At 37.7% G+C, this 22,846-nt stretch overlaps 1 pseudogene; it reads right to left on the bottom strand.

Annotated features, from left to right (window-relative positions):
• The window catches only part of LOC137498929 (uncharacterized), a 67,871-nt pseudogene that overhangs the window by 37,214 nt on the left and 7,811 nt on the right, over nucleotides 1–22,846 (bottom strand).

Raw genomic sequence — 22,846 nt, forward strand, 5'->3', positions numbered from 1 at the left:
TTGATATGCGTGGCATCCATTTTTATATATTCTTCAAAAAAGACAAGGTCACCTCCGTACAGGCCATGAAGGCCCTTGGAGGAGTGGAAGGTAAAGGCTTCCACCATTGTTAACTGCGGCGCGTGATGGGGTACAGTGGTTAGTTCTATGCCCAGCTGCCTTTGCCTCCAGGAATTAACCTGGTACTAATTTTTGGTGTAGGCTGGGTGAAAGGAATAAGTGCAGGAACAACAAATATAATGATTAAACAACACACTGAGTGAACAGTCTAGTAATGACAAGAGTACATATTTTATATACCAAAAAGAAAAGAGCCAGTGAAGACCAAGATCTTTAATTGCTGGCAACCAGGTATCAGTTACCGTCAGAGTCTGTTCATCCACCAGACATTTATTTTTATAAAGCTGTTTGTTTACATGGTGTTCTCTATCAGCTCCCCAGGAATTTCCTATTTTAAATAGTTCATTTATATTCTGTTGATTATTAAATTTGACTTGCTTAGTTACATCATTTTAACAGCAGAGCAAGAATCATATTTTTTTTTTTTGCCAGTGGCTTTACGTCACACCAACACAGTTAGTCTTATTGCAATGATGGTATAGGAAAGGCCTAGGAGTTGGAATTGGCCATGGCTTTAATTCAGGTACAGCCCCAGTATTTGCCTGGTGTGAATATGGGAAACCAAAGAAAACCATCTTCAGGGCTGCTGACAGTGGGATTGGAACCCACTATCTCCCGGATGCAAACTCACAGCTGCACACCACTAACCGCACGGCCAACTAGCCCACTAAGAATTAGAATAGACATTTACGAACCTTGGAAATAATCATCAGTACAACATAATGCTCAAACGCTATTCATCAAAACTGGTAATATACGCTGTCTGTGTTCCTTATTGTACTAATCTATAAATAAACAAATTAAAAGCATACTCACGTATTATTACTAAAGGGAAGTTATCCACATGTCACATGACATTAGCAGGCATTGTGCCATGAGGGCTGCCTCAGCATCAACTTCAATTTAATTTTGTGGGGCTATTTCTAGCCGAGTGCAGCCTTTGTAAGGCAGACCCTCCGGTGAGGGTGAGCGGCATCTGCCATGTGTAGGTAATTGTGTGTTATGTGTGGTGTGTGAGTTGCAGGGATGTTGGGGAGAGCACAAACACCCAGCCCCCGGGCCACTGGAATTAACCAATGAAGGTTAAAATCCCCGACCTGACCGGGAATCGAACCCGGGACCCTCTGAACCGAAGGCCAGTATGCTGGCCATTTAGCCAACGAGTCGGACATCAATTTCAATGCAAACAGTGGAATAAACTACATGTCTGTTAAGGCTGAGTTTTAGTAAATATCACCAGAGATCATTTACGTTGCCAGCACCATACAACACAGCATGTCAAACAAAAGTTTTCTTCTGCCCAGTACAAATCAGACTACCTCAGAGGGAGCCAAGCATCAGTGAGGTATGACAACACAACCGAACTAAACAAGATTAAATGCTATGAGGTAATCATGTAAAAATGGGTAAATACAAGAATTCCAAACATTAAGATATGCTGAAGTTGTTACTGTGTAGTTTTACACCTTCATTTACCGAGCTCGATAGCTGCAGTCGCTTAAGTGCAGCCAGTATCCAGTATTCGGGAGATAGTAGGTTCGAACCCCACTGTCGGCAGCCCTGAAAATGGTTTTCCGTGGTTTCCCATTTTCACGCCAGGCAAATGCTGGGGCTGTACCTTAATTAAGGCCACGGCCGCTTCCTTCCCACTCCTAGCTTTTCCTGTCCCATCATCGCCAGAAGACCTATCTGTGTCGGTGCGACGTAAAGCAACTAGCAAAAAAAAAAAAAAAAAAAAAAAAAAAAAAAAAAAAAAAAAAACACACCTTCATTGACATACATTTTTTTGAATAGGTAGCGAATGTTATAGAAATTTCTCTTACACACTTTTACTCAGCTGGTAATGTGTTATGCCAATTACCCAGAAGTGTAAGTTCCTTGTTAGCCATGTAATTTAAAATAAAATTCTAGTTCCCCTAACAGTAGACATATTACTGACAAACACAAACCTATAAAACTTCCTTATACTATTCTGAACTTGTATTAAAAAGAAATGTACACATGTTAATTCCAGTTGAAAATAGTTATGCAAAAGAAAGAAAAATTGCACACAGAAAAAAATTTGAATATCAAACAAAAACTGAAGAATATTCTTTCTTCTAACTGAGCTTACCATATTCATGTCATCTTCAGTTCTAGAGTCTAATGAGTCATTCTCCACCTTTGGAAAAATGGAATTCTGAAGCTCAAACTTGACTCTGCTGTCATTATCAACCATGTTATTTACATGTGAATCCTAGAAAAGAAAAGAAAAGTTAATGGAGGATTTCAGCTAAATTACATTACAAAATATCAATCAATCAATCAATCAATCAAACAATCAATCAATCAATCAATCAATCAATACTGATCTGCATTTAGGGCAGTCACCCATGTGGCAGATTCCCTATCTGTTGTTTTCCCAGCCTTTTCCTAAATGATTTAATACTCCCACGTGACTCAAGGCAAGCACTGTCATATACCAAAGTTAAAGTACATTCTACTCTCTCCTCTTCAATTTCATTGTGGTCCCTGCTCTCATCATGTTCTTACCCTGCATCTATTTCCCAACAGTTTCTTTCACAAAAATATTTGCATTAGCATGCTGGCCTTTGGTACATGGGGCCAGCGTTAAGTATTTTGTTAATAATTTAACTTGACTTGTTTAGTTACATTACTTTAATAGCTCATATATAATCAGCCATCTATTGTTCATCAGAACTAGAAATATATATGCTATATGTGTTCATTATTACACCAATATCTAAATTAAAATAACAAATAATAACTTAACCTCACATATAACAATTAATGCATATTAAAGGAAGACATACATACAAATTGTCCCTGTCAATAAAACATAATTACAGGAAGAAGACTTCAGTGTATGAAACTCACATTTTATTCTGGCAGTGGAATACATCAGCTGGTAGGAACATTATGAGTGTAGCTTTATGCGAGTAGTGTGCAGACAGGTGCACATTGGCCAACACATGGTGACAATTGCTTTCTTCCTTTTTGCCTAAGCATGTGAAAATGAGAGGGATGGCTGAAAATTTCTCATCAGGAGAAAAACACGGCCTTCAGATGTACATCTGCTAAATTTAAATATACATTTGTAAATTTTACCTTTCCTTTCCATATATTATAGGCTCTCTTCTACTAGTAATACTTTCTATTATTAAGAGGTATTTATGGTTTTCTTTCCACTTCAAACTTTACTTAGGTGATGGCAGATTTGTGTATGACTGTGATAGTCTTCAATTGAATAGTGTCATAGTTGATATCATCTATTTCCATGAATTCATATGCAATGTTGTGGATTAAAAATAATGTAACTAAAAACAAATGACATCTCTGATATTTAATGAATTTATCACATTATGTCATAAATGATACTGGAATGTTCACAGATTAACATGTGGAGTAGAACTTAATCTTGTCACTGGATTCTTATGAGGTAACATTACACCTCTTCATAATCCTATTGTTTCATGATGTTACTGAGCCAATTATAAGAGCATAATATTCTTTTATGTTAACCTTAATACTGCACAGGGTTAAACAATGCCAATAAACAATGCTGAGTGTTGATATAACATAAAGTATGTGAAGATTTTGTTAAGAGATGACATTTAATGCTAAGTTTAATATGATGTAGCTGGTGGCATTGATGGTATGGGATGATAGCCTTATGACTTTAGAGAAGTGAATGTGATTATATGAATTAATAGAATGATGTTCAATGAGCACGTGAATGCAACCAGTTCTGAGAAATATAATCACCATTCTAGAGTACTATCAACATGAATTTGGAAAACCTTAAGCAATGTGTAAGCCCAGGATTAACCCTTTAATGAGATTTTGTGTGGAAGTTATGAGCTGATGTTCTTCAATAACATTTACATTAGATGATGGTGACATTATATGTTAGTGCTTTGAAGTGATTGTCATATCAATTGATCATAAGCCTATTAATTTGAGGATGTGAATTTTCAAGAGGAATTGGTCTTGCTAAGGTTCAACAGTCAAATAGGGTACACACTAAACAAATATCAGTATTAAAGGTAAATGGGGCTAGTGAATGCATAAATCAGGTTATAAAGATTGTTTGCCTTGTATTTGTACGTGTGGTATATGTGCCTATTGCTGCTGCATATTTCAATGTTTTGTTGCATGATGTGATATTTCGATTATGTTTATTCTGTTCTTCTTGTGTTGCCACGATGGAAGGATTATTTTATCACTGAAAATTAGAATTTGTGATGTTGTGGAAAGGAATCTTTAGAACTGATGAATTCAAAAGAAGAAATTATTTTTAATAAGTCAAAGGTAGAACATTTATGCAGTGATTGTCATATGTTCTCAGAAGATAGTCAAACCAACAAAATGAAGGATTAGTCATTAAAATGTAAAAACCAATAAAATGAAGGATAATAATTAACAAAATACTTATAATTAACAAGGTTGAAAATTTAAAAAAAGATACTTAATAAAATTATTAAATACCAGATAGGGGATGGATGAATTGCTGAATATGAGTAGAATCTCAGAAGTGATGATAATTGACCAAATGAAGCTGATAAGGCAGAATTAAGTGTAATAAGTAAATATTACATCAGTGTAATTGTATAATAGCCTAAAAATGAGTTTAACAGAGGAATGATATGAGAAATTAGTTTCAATCCTTAGATAATTCTGAAAGAAACTAAAGAGTAAATGACCGATGTTACATCCCAGTAGAATGCACGCATGTCGACCACAGCATTTATATAGAAACTGTGTTATTCTTTGTAGAGGTTGCTTTATGTCAGTGTATCACGAGGCACTTTTCAATACAGTGTTTGTGTAAGCAAGATGTTCGTGTTTAATTATAAATGTCATTCGTGTATGGTCATAACAATTGGCGACGAGGAAAACTTTCAAAACGTCAGAGGAAAATGATAATATTGTGTCTGAATACAAATATGTTCTGCGATTAGTGACTGAACGGGAATACGACTGTCGTGTTACGTGTATAACCTCAACTACGTAAATGTCATATTCCTAACCTTCTATTATATTTGTGGCAGACGTAACTCAAACATTTCTCCATGGATGCAGACCAGTTTAAGCAATTTTTGGCAGCAATGCATGTCAATCAACAGGCACTGAGAACTCAAGCACCAGTTCAATCTACTCAATCTATTATTAATTCCAACACATTTCTAATTCCGCCCTTCAAATGTTTCAACCCACAAGCAGAGAACTTTCGAAATTACTGGCAACGTTTTGAAAACTCTCTACAATTGAAAAATGTGTTCACCAACAAGAAATACGCCGCTCAAATGCTACTTAATTCGATTGGATCTACGAGTTATAACACATTATCTGCATTAGTGGCACCAAAAACACCGAGTGATTACGATTATGACAATTTAATTGAAACCCTAGAAAAGCATCTTTGTCCTAAGAAGAATGTTTGGTAGCCCAACATAGGTTTTTATCCACTTACCAGCTTGAAAATCACCCTATTGCTGACTATGTTGCTACATTAAGGCATGCTACAATTGACTGCGACTTCAATTCTACATGTGAATGTAAGGTAAGCATTGCAGATGTATTTCTAAGAGCACAGTTCATACGGGGAATTTATGGCAGTTCAATTCGTGAACAATTACTGCAGGCAAATGTTCAAGAATTTAACAAAATTGTAACAAAAGCTATCGCTCTTGAAACATGTAAGTTAGACAGCAAGGAACTATCACCATCAGCTGTTTACAAGGGTACTTATAATGATTCTGTTCAAAAAATCAATCACAAATCAAGGCAGGACGTATCTCATGATGATCAAAGCCAAGCAACACCGGTAAACAAGGCCAGATCAAAAATTGACTACAAGGAATTGGGAATTCAAAATATGTGTTTACGTTGCGGTAGAGACAATCATCTAGCGAAGGACTGTAGGACTGATTTTAACAATCTGAAATACAGTTCATGTGGGAAACTCGGCCACATTAAGAAAGTGTGCATACGTACTTTGTTAGCAACGAGAAGGAATTCCAAAATCGACTCTCATTTTCTTCAGGAAGAAGATATTACTCAGACATTCAGTGTTAGCCATATAATAGACATTTTTCAATATCACGAATATCCACATGCGAAGAAATTTTATGCTACAGTTTTTATGGAGGGAATTCCCCCGAGATTTTAAGTAGATTCTGGAGCCGGTTTTACCTTGCTATCACGTTCTAGTTTCAAAGCGCTTGACTTACGTGTACAACTCCAGAAAGCAGATGTTGCATTTCGTTCTTATACTAAGAATGTGTTTTACCTGATTGCAAGGTTAATGTTACTGTTTCCTATCAGAATAGAACTTCATCTGAAGAGTTATATGTAGTACCGAACAACTTCGAACGCTTGTGGGGCGTGTCTGGATCCATCACCTTGGTATTAATCTTCAAGAAATTGACCGTGAAGCGGAATCAAATACTAGTCATATCGATATACAGTCAGTCGGTAGTATAAGGGAGATAATCAAGAGATTTCCAGAAATTTTCGAAGAAAAGATAGGGTGTGTGCCAAATTTGAAAGTGTCTCTTCAGCTCCGAAAGGATGCCAAGCCAGTCTTTCATAAAGAACGTGATGTTCCATATGCCTTACGGGAGAAAGTAGAAAAAGAATTAGACGATTTAGAAGCAGGTGGGATAATCTCAAAAGTCAATTACAGTGATTGGGGTTCGCCACTAGTAGTGATTCCAAAGTCCGATGGCAGAGTTCGACTTTGCGTTGATTACAAGATAGGCATCAATGACAAATTAGTAGCAGCAAACTTCCCAATTCGGAAAGTGGGATGACATCCTAAATAGCTTGAGAAACTCGAGGTACTTTTGCCGCCTGGACATATATAAAGGATATCTTCATCTCCAGGTTGATGATGAGAGCAGCAAGATCCAAACCATATCAACACATCGAGGTACATATCGCATGCATCGTCTTTCCTTTGGTATAAAAACAGCTCCGTCTGAATTTAATAGAATCATGGATCAAGTTTTATCTGGACTATCAAAAACTCATTCATATTTTGATGACATTATTATTCATAGTTTTACAAATACAGAATGTTAACAAAATCTATTTGCCTGCCTTCAAAGGCTCAAAGAATTCGACTTACATCTAAATCAAAGGAAATGTGCTTTCTTTGAAACCAGCATCGAATATCTGGGCCATGTTATTGAATATAATAAAATCATGAAGTCACCAGCCAAAGTTAAAGCAATACTTGAAATGCCTCGTCCGGTCAATACAGACGATGTTCGAAGATTTCTTGGAATGATAACATATTATTCAAGATTCATTCCAAATACCTCAACTATGACCTACCCCTTGAGGCAGCTTCTCCTCAAGAATAAGAAGTTTCATTGGACTAGTTCTTGTGAATCAGCATTTGCCAGACTAGAGGACGAGATTGCAAGTGATCGAGTGCTGATACCTTATAATGCAGATCTACCACTGGTTCTAGCTTGTGACGCCAGTCCAACAGGTATTGCTGGAGTCCTGTCACACATTGTTGATGATGTTGGAAAGCCTATCGCATTTGCTTCAAGGTCCTTGCCTTCAGCTGAAAGTAACTACAGCCAACTGGATTGTGAGGCTCTAGCAATTATGTTCACTGTCAACTATTTTTATATGTATCTATTTGGACGCAAGTTTAAGTTGATAACAGACAATAGCCCACTTACCAGAATCTTCCATCAGAATTCAAGATTACCAGCTATGACTTCTGCTAGATTATTAAGATATGCTTCATTTCTTTCGGGATTTGACTATGAAGTTGAATATAAAAAAGGTTCAGAACATACCAACGTTGACTGCTTGTCAAGAGCAGCGATCATTCAATCACACATTTCAAAGGATATAGTGTTCAGTGACGAAGTTTATAAACTCTGTTATTCAACCATCGCTGAAATAGCAACCACGGAATTAAATCCTGACAGTATTCGAATTTCAACAGAAAACGATGATGTGTTATCAAAAATCAAAGCAGAGCTCATGTCATCTGAATCCATAGACAATGAATTCACGCTAGATGATGGAATCTTATTCAAGGGTCAAAGAGTCGTCATTCCGTCAAAACTCCAGCCATTAGTCCTGAAGGAATTACATAGCACACACACAGGGATTACAAAAATGAAACAATTAGCAAGGCATTATTGCTACTGGAAGAATATTGATAAAATGGTAAAATCTTGTCAGTCCTGCGCCGACATTCGATCCTCTCCAGCGAAAGCCCCGATTCACCATTGGGACGTCCCTACAGACAACTGGAGCTGCGTCCACATGGATTATGCGGGTCCATTTCAAGGTTTCTACTTCCTTCTAATTGTTGATGCAAAATCCAGGTGGGCAGAAATCAAAGTAATTATAGAAGCTCCGACATCTGTGAAGACAATTGAGCTATTAAGAGAAATATTCTCATTTCATGGATTCCCAATAGTGATAGTCTCTGATAACGCTACAATATTTGTAAGTGACCTATTCAAATCGTTCTGTAGGGAACATGGTATATTCCAAAAATTCACAGCTCCTGGACATCCTGCAACTAATGGTATGGCTGAACGAAACATCCAGACGCTAAAACGTCGACTAAAAGCTATGTCGAATGAGCCCTTGTCTATATCCAGAAAAGTGCAAGAGATCCTTCTGAGGTATCATGCCACCCCTCTAGAGTGTGGAAAATCACCAGCTGAACTGTACCTGAACAGACCATTATGGATCAAACGAGACGTTATTCACCCAATCAAACAGGAAGGAAATCAAGAGGAGACTCATGGACATCGCAATCTAAGTGTGGGAGACAGAGTCCAAGTGAAATTCTATGAAGGGAATAAAATGTCATGGAAGTATGGAGTAGTCATTGGAAAGTTCGGTCATTTACATTACCAGATTCAGCTAGACGATGGTTATAGACTCAAAAGACATATTGACCAAATACTTAGAACGGAGGTTCCAAAGAAGACGGGTACAATCACTGATCAGCAATTAGGCCCAAGTCAACAAGAACAACATCCTGAATATAAACAACCTTTCATCTTCACTGACTGGATGAATGAGCCAATCCCTGGGAGTAATCAAGGACTCGAGGCAGAAGAAGACATGCAGAATCGAAGACTTGAAGCAGAAGAAAACGGACCTCAACCCCCAAACCTAACCTGCCGACCAGATAGGTACCTTAAGGACTATGTTACTTAAATGATCACCAAATTCTCTTCTTCAAAAATTAAGCATGGGAGACTGTTATATCCCAGTAGAATGTGCGCATGTCGACCACAGCATTTATATAGAAACTGTGTTATTCTTTGTAGAGGTTGCTTTATGTCAGTGTATCACAAGACACTTTTCAATACAGTGTTTGTGTAAGCAAGGTGTTCGTGTTTAATTATAAATGTCATTCGTGTATGGTCATAACAACCGATGACATCTAAGTTGTAAATATTTAATCTTTATTATTAAACAGGTTCAGAGATAATTTAGATGAATGATTCATGTGAATAGCCATTAAGTTGATTAAACACAATTTGGAGTGTGACTTGGAATGTCAGACTAGGGAGGTTACATTTAGTTGTTTCACTATTCTGGATAAAGAATTTACAATCTAATTTATCTCTAATTTCAGTTTATCATTAATATTGTGTATAAATTAGTGTACCACAGAAAGAGGACATTGACAATGATTTAAGCTCACTATTGGCAGAGAGATCTAATTAAGCAAGTGTCTGAGATTCAAAAAGAGGATTGCTGATATCATCAAGGAGTTTTAGTTGTATTTGTGATGTCTACATTTTTGCATTGTTATTGTCAAGCCCATTGTTAATGCATGCATCATTTGCCAAATGCCCCGCCCCTAAACATTTGCAATGGTCTCACGCACAAACTGTCCACGCTGGGATACTTGTGTCTGAGCTCGGGTAAAATGGGGTATTAAATCCTCATTATAGACAGGTATGCCTTCAAGTATTCAGTCTGTCAGTTCCTGTTTTTTAATAAATGCCTACGCAACCATCTATTCATAAGTAGCTGTCCAGACCTGTTTAGTTCCATACATCTTCTGTTTAAATCATTAGAAACTGAGACGAAACATCATCCTCTTGGCTATCTGTACTTCTCAAAAGATATTACATCAAGGGAGGGTGTTCTATGTTACATGGCCTCATACGTTACACACAGGTATTTAGATCTTATGTCATATAGGTTGTGTGTATGTCAATTTCAATGTATGGTTTTATCTTACCCAAAGCTGGAGTAAACTAGATATCTGTTGGGTTACATATGGCTAAGTTTTAATTAATACGGTCAGGTAAACACCAAATGTGTCACCAGGGATAACTTACATGCCAGCATCATATGATATTGCGCATCAAATACACATTTTTGTCTGTCCTGTAAAAACCTCAGCAAGGTTTGAGCACACATTCAGACCTAGGAGCATGCACAGAGGGAGCAATTCATCAGTGAGGTAGTGCAGTGATTTTGCAACCCAACTAAACAAGATTAAAATTGATGGACATATTGCATCCTTCTACCATACAGCACCAGAAAGAGCAAAAAGTGGAAAATTAGGATATGTGCTGGAAGATTTACAGATGTCCCACAAACATATGATGCCAGCTGAATTGGTTATTTCAGAAACCACATGTGACATTTTGGCAGTTCTGAGTTAAACTGGTATCCACATAGAGTACACCAGAATGCATTATTTCGTACAGAAATCATGCATGTGTTCAATCTCTCAACATAATTTTATGAGTTTTGAATTTTCTGGTTATAGGAGCAACAACACACGTGTAGCACATATATTATTTCTGCAGTAAAAGGGAATTGTTTGTCATCATTGGCTACCCTGCTCTGTGACCAAGAGTTGCTTTCCTGACTTCATAATACATTGTTAAATTTAACAGCATGCAGTATTAGTATGTTTCATTATTAAGTTGAGTAGTTCATTAAAATTACTTGTGTTTACTTGTAGGGAGTGTTAAAATGGATGTTGTCTTCCTTTAGTGATTCTGATTCAGAAGCGGTAGTGAAAATATGAAAGGGTGTAGTAAATGAGGATAAATATCATTTGAAATGCAAGGGTGAAAGGTATTGCTTACAAGTTGTATAAAGGCAAAGATATTCCTGGAAGGGTTCAAGATTCATATGTGTGCAAATGTGCCAGCAAATGTTATTTCAGAGTCACGGAGGAAACTAAGAGTGATTTATGGCCTTACTTTTATTCAATGGAAAGTAAAAGTATACAAGATACATATTTACAAAGGTTGATTGAGAAGAGAGAATGTAAATGGAGGTGTAAGATGACAAAACCTCGATAAACAGATGAGGAAGGTGAAGCAGGTCCTAGCAAAGCTATTCCAGATTCTGAACATAAGGTGAAGAACCACTTCTCTACTTACCATATGAAGATAGATGGGAAAATCCAAGAGGTACGTGTAACTACCTTTATAAAATTACATGGCATTACTGCAAATAGAGTTTGCAGACTTTGTAATCTACTGTTGCTGGGAACAGTTCTAAAGATACAAGAGGGATGAACCAAAGTGGTAATGCTATTTCTGGTGAGATTTCTGTAATGATTCATAATAATGTTTCCAAATTTGAAGTTAAAGAGAGTCACGATGATGGGAGACCGAAATATTATTTAGATGTGAAGATTATGCATGAGATGTTCCTGACTGATCACCCTGAATATGTAAATAAGGTTAAATACAGTTTCTACAGACAGTATGCCTAAGAGTGTATTCTGCCCGAAGGCAGGTCTGAGGTGTGCCCGAGCCGGTGTTTGTGCATGGTAGGGTAGCCAGTTCCTTTCCGCTCCTCCATTCCCTTACCCCCACTAATAGCTTGTGGCAACCCATCCAAATCTTGACCATGCCCAATGTTGCTTAACTTCGGAGATCTGAGAATTAGGCAAGATTTCTAGAGATATTTTCTTAAAGATTGCTTGAAATTAGAGTTGGTACCTAAGTTTCTCAAATCTTTACAAAGAAAAGGCCTTCCCCATTCAAAATCTACTGTCACTCAAAATAAAGTAAATGGCATATGGTTAAAAAATAAATTCAAGCTATTATACAAGAAGAAATCTCTACTAAATTTACAATTATATAGGACACATTTGACCATCTCTCAAAAATTATCTCCACTTGAATGGAGTTCATTTCTAAGGTACACTGACCTAAACTGTCATAAATATTAGATAGGAAACAGAAAACCCTAAAACATAAATTAATTTGTTTACAAGAAAACAAACGCAAAACATCTGACCAAAATACAACCAACAAAGTGTCCCCTTCCCATATGACTAACATTTCCACTACCACTACCTATCCAGTACAACCTTCTCTAATCAAGAGATGAATCAATTAGATAAAGGTATTAAACATAATTGGCCTAATCACAAAAAGGCAGAAGACATCATCACTACCATCGCTGAAACCGAAACTAATATCGATAAACAAATTCCAATTGACAAACAAAATGACATACGTTATGATGTAAGAAAGAAACTTCCAACATTGATTAATGAGATAACATCTAACAACAACTACAACGTCTCAAAACAAATTCTAAACCTGAAATCCAAAATCCATAATAGCAACATAGTAATAACAAAAGCAGATAAGGGCAATACCATAGTAATAATGAACAAACAAGACAACATAGATAAAACAGAAACTTTTTCAAACAAAACCTATACCATAATTAATAAAGATCTAACAAACAAAATACAGCCAACTTAAAGAAGCTTCGTAAAAAAACTACTTTCATTTTAAATGATCAAGATTATCAGAAATTAAGTATAATGAACCCAAAATTACCTACAGTAAGATCATTACCCAAAATTCATAAAAAAAGAGGTCCCCATTTGACCTATAATTAATAGTATAAATAGTCCTACCTATAAAACTTCTCAATTCCTACACAAATTCTTAAAAAACATTTCAAATTCCACAACTCCAACCCCATAAAAAACTTGATCAAACTTTGCAATTCCCTAAATAAATTCCTCTGCAACCAAACCACATTTTATGTTCTTTTGACATCACCAACAAGTATAAAAATATCCCTATCAATAATACTATTAACATCATAAAGAACAATCTGTCAAAACATAGCACATTAAGTAAAATCAAAATTGATGAATGGTTAAAACTACTTAGTTTCGTTTTAAACAACAATTACTTCACCTTCAATAAGAAAATTTACAAACAGGAAGGTCTGGTGATGGGAGACCCGTTATCTGGAATATTAGCTGATATATACACTTAGATAATCTCGAACACAGCAAGATGATTAATAACATCAACGGACTCTGCCTTTGGGATCGCTATGTTGATGATACCATAGCAATCATAGATAACCATATCAACAACAGTGATAACATATTCTCAAATTAAAGTTTGGATAATAACATTAAATTCACTAAAGAAGATGAGATCAATAGCTCTTTAAATTTCCTAGTCATCAAAATCACATGAGTATCAAACAAGTTCAACTTCCAAATATACAGATAACCCACCTTTTCTCCAACAACCATAAAAAAAGATTCATTACATCCCAACTCACATAAAAAAGCCCCTTATCACAGTCTAATATATAGGGCATTAAAAATCCCTATGTCCTCTAGTAATTTAAAGAAAGAATTACAATTCATTAAAGAAATAGCCAAACTCAACGGATTTAATACAGATATACGTAGCTGGTTTGAAAAGTTCTCGGAATGTACTAGAATTAAGTATCTTACCTCGGTGGAACTGCTTTTATTTTTCAACATAGTCTCCCTGTCAGGTAATGCATTTGGTCCCGCGATGCTCCAATGCCTTGATCCCATCTCGAAAATGAGATTCCTCCAGGCCTGCAAAATACCTCTCCAATTCGGCTGTCAGTTCTTCCCTTGTAGAAAATCCCCGTCCACCGAGTAAACTTTTCAGCTTGGGGAATAGATGAAAGTCTGATGGTGCCAAATCAGGTGAATAAGATGGATGTGGCAACAATTCGTACCCCAGTTCATGAAGTTTTGCCATGGCAATAACACCTGTGTGCGGCGGAGTGTTGTCCTGATGAAAGATGACCGTTTTCCTTGCCAAACCAGGCCTTGTTTCGTGTATCTCTTCCTGTAGTTGGTCTAGGAGGTTTGCATAGTATTGCCCCGTAATTGTTTGGCCAGTAGGAAGATAATCTATCAGCAGAATGCCTTTTGCATCCCAGAAGACTGAGGCCATGACCTTTCTGGCCGAACGCACTGCCTTTGCTTTCTTTGGTGGTGGTGAATCAGCATGTTTCCACTGCTTTGACTGCTGTTTTGTCTCTGGGGTATAGTAGTGGACCCAAGTTTCTTCTGTAGTCACAAGCCGGCACAAAAAATCTTGTTGGTTGCACTGAAAACGGGCCAGAATTTGTTCTGACATTTCCAATCTGGTACGTTTATTGTCCAACGTCAAGAGCCGCGGCACCCATCTTGCGGATAATTTTTACATACCAAATTCTTCAGTTAAAATATAATATACCCACTCAGAAGACATCCCTACAGCTTCAGCAATCTCCCGCACTTTCAGTCGACGATCCTCCACGACCATTTTATGCACTTTTGCGATAAATTCTGGGGTTGTAACACTTTTTGGCCGTCCACTACGCAGATCAACATCCAAGCTTTCCCGACCAAATTTAAACTCGCTGGTCCACTTGAAAATGAAAATGAAGGAGCAGAGTCCCCCAGTGTGTTCTGAAAGTCGGCATGAATTTCCTTTGCTTTCATACCTTTCTTTAGAAAGTATTTAATCACTGCTCGAATCTGTTTTCTTTCCATTGTCACAAATCACTACGCAGGAACAACAACAAAGAGTCGTAACTACCACACTCCTGCAGCTAGAGCACTGACGTGCCATGTGTTCACTCACAAAGGATGAGTGATTATTGCGCGAGAACCTCGTTGCTCTAGCACTGACATCTAGCGGTGATTCTGAGAACTTTTCAAACCATCCTCGCAATTGATAAAATCATCAACAAAACCAAATTAAAACTAGCTACAAATTTAACTCCACTGAAACCTGCCAAACCAAAAATACGCTAAATTCACGTTCACCAACCATAGTATTCATCCAATAACCAATTCATTAATGAAGCACGATGTAAAACTAGCCTATACAACTAAAAACACTAATCGTAATTTATTCTTTAATCATAACTCTATTAACATCACAGACAATAGTTACTCTGGATCAGGGATATACAGATTAAAATGCTCTACATGTAATTGTTCTTATCTTGGCCAAACTGGCCACAGCTTCTCTACCAGATACGCCGAGCATTACAATGCACAAAGACACAATAAATTCTCCGCAATGGCCAACCACATGAGGGACACAGAGCATAAATTCACTATAATAGAACAAGACCTTCATATCCTCAAAAGTCGAAAAAAGTAAACTCATGACAGAATACGAAAATGTATTCATTTTCCTCGACCAGCATTTTAACAAAGATAAGAACTTAAACGACCTTATTGATAAAAAAAGCCCCTTGTACGAACAGATTTTATTTCTATTACAAGAATCAATTCCCCTCACCAATATATTCTTAAAAATGTTCAACCTCAAATTAATAAGCACTCCCACCTCCTCTATAACTAATACACTCCATTCCCTTCCCCTCACTGACAGTACCTCTAATTCAAATGCATCCAACAGACCCATAGCCACACTACTCTAATAACGCTCTCTCCAACGGCATCTCACCGTTACAATACGTGCAGCAATACACTTTCTTCTTTCTCTCCCACCAATAGTAGCTCCCCTCCATATACCACAAACAAGCCAATAGTCATGCCTTCGCAAACAGATCCCCCTCCAACACAAACCTACAGCTATAACAATCGTAGTAAGAACTTGACAGTCGTCAATAACTTTTAGTTCATAACATAACAAGTTACTCTCAGCATCGTCAAATGGTAAGTGTACAAGATTCCCACCTAAACATTTTATTATGATTTTTAATACAATTTTTTAATTTTTTTAATACGCTTCTGGTTTCCTTTTACAGCATGTCAATAAACCCATATTCTTAACATTTTAGCATCATATCAAATTGAGATGGTCCATAGAGGTCTAATTTAAACATCATTCATCAACCTTCAACTACAACTTTGTATTTTTCATCAAAGTGAACCACAACTTCACCATATGCTATTGACTTTCGACTTTTATCTCATGTAAACAAATAATTACAGGTCACTTGACCATCCTTCGACATTATTTTATTCAACATTATGGTTTTTAATAAATACGATTTTGATCGTCATTCTCCTCATTGTCTAATTGTAACCGCTGGTTGGGCAACATCATTTTACAGCAATCTTACCACTTGTTTATAACAGACTGTTGCTTTGTTCATTTTACTTACAATAGTAGCCTTCCAGTGTCAATACTGCAAATACTTTCACCAATTCTAAACTCCTCACTCATTGCAATATCTTTAAAACCAACATTGTACTAGCCTTTTACTATATGTTAATTTTCGATCAAGTCTCTTCAAGGCTTTTTATAAATTACTTTTATTTTATTTATATGTAAATCAGGTGCCTGATTTTATTTGAAGGTTAAGGCAATGGTTGATGATGCCTATATACAAGGCGAAACGTGTACCATTTTAATTAACATGTCAAAGTAAATCAACAAAGACAAGACTTATTGTATTGATCAGGTGGTCAAATTAATAAATTAACTTATTGTTATTATTTCGATCTCAGGGGATCCGGTGTATCAACACGGCTATGGCCGTTGAGAGTTTCTACAGAAAAGACTTCTTAAAAAACTTTGATTACAGTCAAAACTGGTTAAGACATCCCTCTCTAGCGAGTTTCTCTGGTTATTACATCATTATTCCAATGTTCCAGGATGTGTTCTATTAAATAAATGCTAATGAAATCTGGATAGCACATTCACATCACTCTTTAGTATGTTAGCGACTCCCACCATAAGATATTTAAATTAGTGTTACCAGCCACATTGCATGCAGGACGGACCAACGAGAACAGGCCTGGTTAAGGATTAGGTACAGAACTTAATTTCACGGCCCAGGAATGTGGTTGCATATCAGCCTACAGCCGCAGGAAACGTCAGTTCCAAACCAGTCTTATTGTCTGACATGTTTGGTGCTTAATTTTACGTTCATGAGATCTCTTTCAGACAGCATGGGCTTGACCTGCTTCCGCACTTAACCGCCCTGGCCTTAACTAAGAACTGATTTTTCAAATATAATCCTTCAGAAGATGCCGAGGCAGAGAGTAACTGCGCGTGGGAGAAATGTTTGAGCGGACAGTCCTTAGTGAGTCGCGGTCCCGCACCCACAGTTACTTGCTACTGGACATTTGTTTGTATGCATGCATACACAGCGGATCAACCGTGCTCGCATCATCAGTACTGCACTGTCACCTATATCACAACCCAGTAGTGTACTATAAGAGAGTAGAAATAGATTTAGACGATAAAATATGTAGGCCCACTCTAACCCATTTGACATATTTATTTCTCATTTTCAATTTAAAAGTTATTCGTGTGCCTTTTCCTTTTCCTGTGTGATTTACAGAAGTCGTTATGAAATCCAAAATAGACATTGAGAACTTAGTAACTTTAATGTCGGAAATACCAGTGGTCTCACTGTGTTTGAAAAAATTTGGTATCATTTAGAGCCGTTATGGAGAGAGTATCCTCAAAATTGTACCCATCTTCTTCTCTAACGAAATGTGAAAGACACAGCATGCTTGAACTATTTTTGTATTTTCGTAAGTGTAGAAGGCAAACGACGACGATGATGGACCATACTTATTACCTACACTGAAAAGAGTGTTGAAAAGGATCAGTTGGAAAGCGCAGGGAATTTTGCACCACTCAACCCGCCGTGTGTGTAAGAGTCAGCGGAAGCGAGCGCACCCGCACATGCAGATGGGCGAGTTTTACTTCCACGCCATCTGAAAGAGGCCCGAGTGACTTGTCTAATATTGCACGTAAATTAGGCCGACTGTACTTATACAGCTGACATGCTGGTGCTTAATTTTACGTTTTACCGGGCGAGTTGGCCATGCAGTTAGAGTCGTGCAGCTGTAAGCTTGCATCCGGGAGATAGTAAGTTCTAATCCCATTGTCGGCAGCCCTGAAGATGGTTTTCTCTGGTTTCCCATTTTCACGCCAGGCAAATGCTGGGGCTGTGCCTTAATTAAGGCCATAACCGCTTCCTTCCAACTCCTAGACCTTTTCTTTTCCGAAGTCGCTACAAGACCTATCTGTGTTGGTGCGAAGTAAAGCAAATAGAAAACAAAATTTACAAACATAAGCGACGTGTATAGTTCGTGTTTCTAAGAACATTTTTCATTGATGTTTTACTGTGTTGGTGTTCTTAAAATGTACTATTTCTTTATTAATTTTATTAATTACAATTTTAAACACTTGATTCTTTGTTTTCATCATAATTATTTTTATGTTCAAACCTAACCTTAAATTAAACAGCGAAACTGCTTTTCATTTTTTAGCATGTTCTCTCTTTATGACATTTTTCCAGTTCCCGCAAAAACAGCCTAACCAGTTTTAACTGTAAATGTTTGGCAAACCACAAGTCTGCAGCAAATAATAAATTTTTAAAGTAAAGATGTTAGATCCTACTCTAAGTGACAATGCCAAAAGGAATGTGACTCCAGAAATGATTATTCATCGTAGTCGTGCCAAGAAGTTCTACACTACATTGAAAGCAGCCCCTCAAAATGATGAGGATGATACTGTGGCCCCAGCCTTCGATTATATGCAAAATCTCAAACTCTTCCACTAATCCCTGTACAAGAAGTGATTTACCTCTGCCAACTGTGGATCAACATATTCTGTATCCACAACTTGAAAAATAATACAGCAAAATTTTATGCATACTATCAGGGACAGGCTCATACATCTTCTGATGAAGTGTGGACATTCTTACTGGACTACCTAGAAAATGAACTACCACCTACAGTGAAGAAACTCTGTCTTTTTAGTGATGGGGCTGCAGGCCAAACAAAAAACAACACAGTTGTACGATTTTTACCATGTTTATGTGACAATGGTATGTTTGAATCCATCAAGCACTTTTTCCCTGTACGGGGACACTCCTTTCTACCCTGCGATCGTGACTTTGGCAGCATCAAACGAGTTATTCGAAGGGTAGATAGGATCTACACTCCCGAACAGTATGGTGAACTCATTCAATGAGCAAGTGTTAGTAAGAGGTTAAGTATTTGTGAAGTAGTGACCAATGATATTCTGTCATTCAAAGACTGGTGGCAGGCTTTCTATAACAAGTATTCAACCTTAGATGAGTAGTCTAGATGAGGAGAGCCCAAGGAAAATAGATTACCTTTCAAGATATCTCCATTAAAGGATTTTTCTTACAGTTGCCAGAAGAAAGGGAAGGTAGTTACCAACACATTCATTAATGGACTGTGTCAAAATACCTTCAGGTTTTCCAAAACAGCTAGTGCTCCTTTTCTTCCACAGGAAAGCATACCCTGAAGGAAAAGTCTACATTAATAAAAACAAGATGGAGGACTTGAAGAAGCTGGAAGTGTACTCGTGGCTATCAATGGTTTTATAGTCAGATTTTCAATTGGCCAACTGACAAAGAACTGGTTCGTGCCATTACCTCAGATGTGGAAGACGAAGTAGACCAGAATATTGTTACAGAACTCTTCTGATTTTCATGTTACTCTAACAGACTAGTAGTGAGTGATATATTTGTGCCTATTTATCATATTCATGAGTATAAAAAATTTTAAAGTGTACTTCAGTTTCTGAAAATGTTGTTTTATGCGGAAAAACATGTGCAAATATTACTTTCTTTTCTTTATTCAAAGATGACCTATATCTTCCAAATGTTCAACTATTATGTTTGACAAATGTCCATTTTAACATGTCCATTATTTAAGATGTTGAAAACAATTATCGGTGGAATAAAACATTTCTTTTTAGTTTCCCAAAAAGACATAACCAATTCCATTAATGATCAAGGAGCTACATATTGTAGTTGTGAGCCATGAATCTGGTTGTCACATTTCACAATCTGAAGCAGCAGCTTCCAGGCACTGGCATAGCCTTCTGCTGCAACTATGCTACAAAGGTAATGATTCTAATGTCTATCATTACCATCCTCACTACCATACTGTAGTAGTGTTACCAATCCATAAACTGGTACAATGCTGCTATCCATATACCCTGTTCTTTTCTTGCTAACTACTATACATTACATGTCATTTAACATATTCCCTCCTTTGCGAGTCACATGTGACTCATACAGCACTAAACCGTGGTGCTGGACAAAATACAAATTTTATTCCTATGCTGCTACGGTGATAACTTTGCATAACAGTATGGCAGCGAGTCACAAATGGTATCTATGTTGTTCCGTGGCACAGGTTTATGTTTAACAACTAACTTACAAGGTGTGTTCCAAAAATAATGCGACTAAATTCATAAAACATAATTTATTGAAGATATTCCTATAAATAATTAAAAATCTTCAAAATAGCACCCTCTTGCATCGATACACTTCTGGAGGCGGTGTTTCCATGCCTGGAAGGTATCCTGGAAGGCCTTTTCCGGAATGTCCTTTAGAGCCGATGTAACATGCGCCTGGATTCTTTCAATCGTGTGCCAATGTTTTCCTTTCATGACTCCTTTTAACCAAGGAAACCAAAAAAAAAAAGTCAGCGGGAGCCAGGTCAGGACTGTAGGGAGGCTTGGGAACCACTGTGGTGTTGGTCCTGGCCAGGAAGTCGTTGACAATGAAGGCACTGTGACTCGACGCATTGTCGTGATGAACTTTCCACATGTTCTTGATGTCGCTTCGGCAGCGCGAGACCCTCCTTTTCAGTCTTTTTAGCTCTTCCAAGTAGAAAGCTGAGTTCACTGTAGTCCCAGTAGGTACGAATTCATGGTCGACAATGCCTCTGATGTCAAAGACAATGAGCATGGTTTTGATCCTGGACTTGCTCATGCGTGCCTTCTTGGGACGGGGCGACGATGGGGTGTGCCACTCTGAACTCTGCCTTCTTGTCTCAGGGTCGTACTCAAAAACCCATGTCTCATCACCAGTGATAACCGAGTTAAAAAAATTAGGATCATTTTCACACATTTCCAACATTTCTCGGCACCGAAGCACTCGCATGTCCTTTTGTTCGTCGGTCACCACTTTCGGGACCAGTTTGGCACACACCTTTCTCATGTTCAAATCTCCGGTCACAATGCGTAAAACAGTTGTTTCTGCCATGTTTAGAGTTTGTGCTATCAATTGAAGGCTCAGCCATCTGTCAGAGTTCAAACAATTGCGTACACGCGTCACATTTTCGTCGACTCGTGAGGTTGATGGCCGTCCATTGCAAGGTTCGACGGTGATCTCTTCTCGGCCCTGCATGAACGACTTGTGCCATCGAAAAACTTGTGATTCGGACAAGCAATCGGTCCCAAAGGCCTGCTGAAGTAATGGAAACGTTTCGGTGGCGAACTTCCCAAGTTTAACGCAAAATTTGATAGCGTACCGTTGCTCTACAGAACAATCCATTGTGCCGTGTTACATGAACTCAAAACGGGTTTGATGGAAATGCATGTCCTGACTCTCCGGTAGCTCGCTGCTGAATGAGACAAAGAGTGTTTGAAGCTAACACCCCCCTCCACCTAGCCCAGCAGGTCAGAACACGCTGCGGTATACAGTTGCGTCAGAAAAAAATTTGTTCGCATTACTTACGGAACGCACATTGTACACTATGAGGCATGGGTGACTCATGACACACGGATGTAATACAGCTTTTAATATTTGCTATACAGTCACAAGTGCCTCACATTTTTACTAGACATCCCACTCAACTGCGGTGGACATCAGGAGCTACAGACTGTTGATCGAGTATTAACATGCTGTAGCCATCATCTGTTGTGACAGCGTGTGAATACCCTTGTCATTGTGTGAAGTAACTACAGGATATACATTTGGGCATCTTTTCTATGCAGCACCACGGTACTTATATACAGATTTCATTATCTTATTCTCAACTATAAGCATAGAAAGCTAAGGAATGTGCGTGAATTGTTTCAGATGAAACGTAGATTAGCAGACTTCCAGCTGCCCAAAGAGTGTTTCAGTTCGGACTCTTTGCAATGAGCCAGGAGATCTTGATTAGAGAAACTATTAGAGGAGTCGGATATTGAGGATCTTTTAGGAGATGAAGATATCCAATGTACTGAAATGGAGGATCCCAATTTTTCATTGTCAATTTCATCATCTTTACCAGTGTCCTCTGGAACCGACACAGATGTACATGATAGCCACAGTGAAAATGACAGTGAACAACTTAAAACACAATCAGTTAAATCAGACTGCAGTTGGTGTGATATAACCAGGAATGATTTAGGCTTCACAGTTTTTCCTGGGGAAGCAAAGGTTCAGTTGCATTTAGAAGAGGGACAGCCCATTGATATATACTCTCACTTCGTGGATGACAGGCTATTAGAAATGATGGTTCAGGAAACCAACAGGTATGCCAATCAATTTAAACAAAGTCATACTAAGAAAAGCAAGTCCAGATGTTTGAAACGGAAGGAAACATGCTGAGGAAACGAAACAGTTTCTAGGAAGTATCATGTCTATGTGTCTCGTTCCTCACCCAACTATTAACACATACTGGTCTAAGAATAACTTATATGAT

Source organism: Anabrus simplex, chromosome 3 (assembly GCF_040414725.1).
Source record: "Anabrus simplex isolate iqAnaSimp1 chromosome 3, ASM4041472v1, whole genome shotgun sequence".
NCBI lineage: Eukaryota > Metazoa > Arthropoda > Insecta > Orthoptera > Tettigoniidae > Anabrus > Anabrus simplex.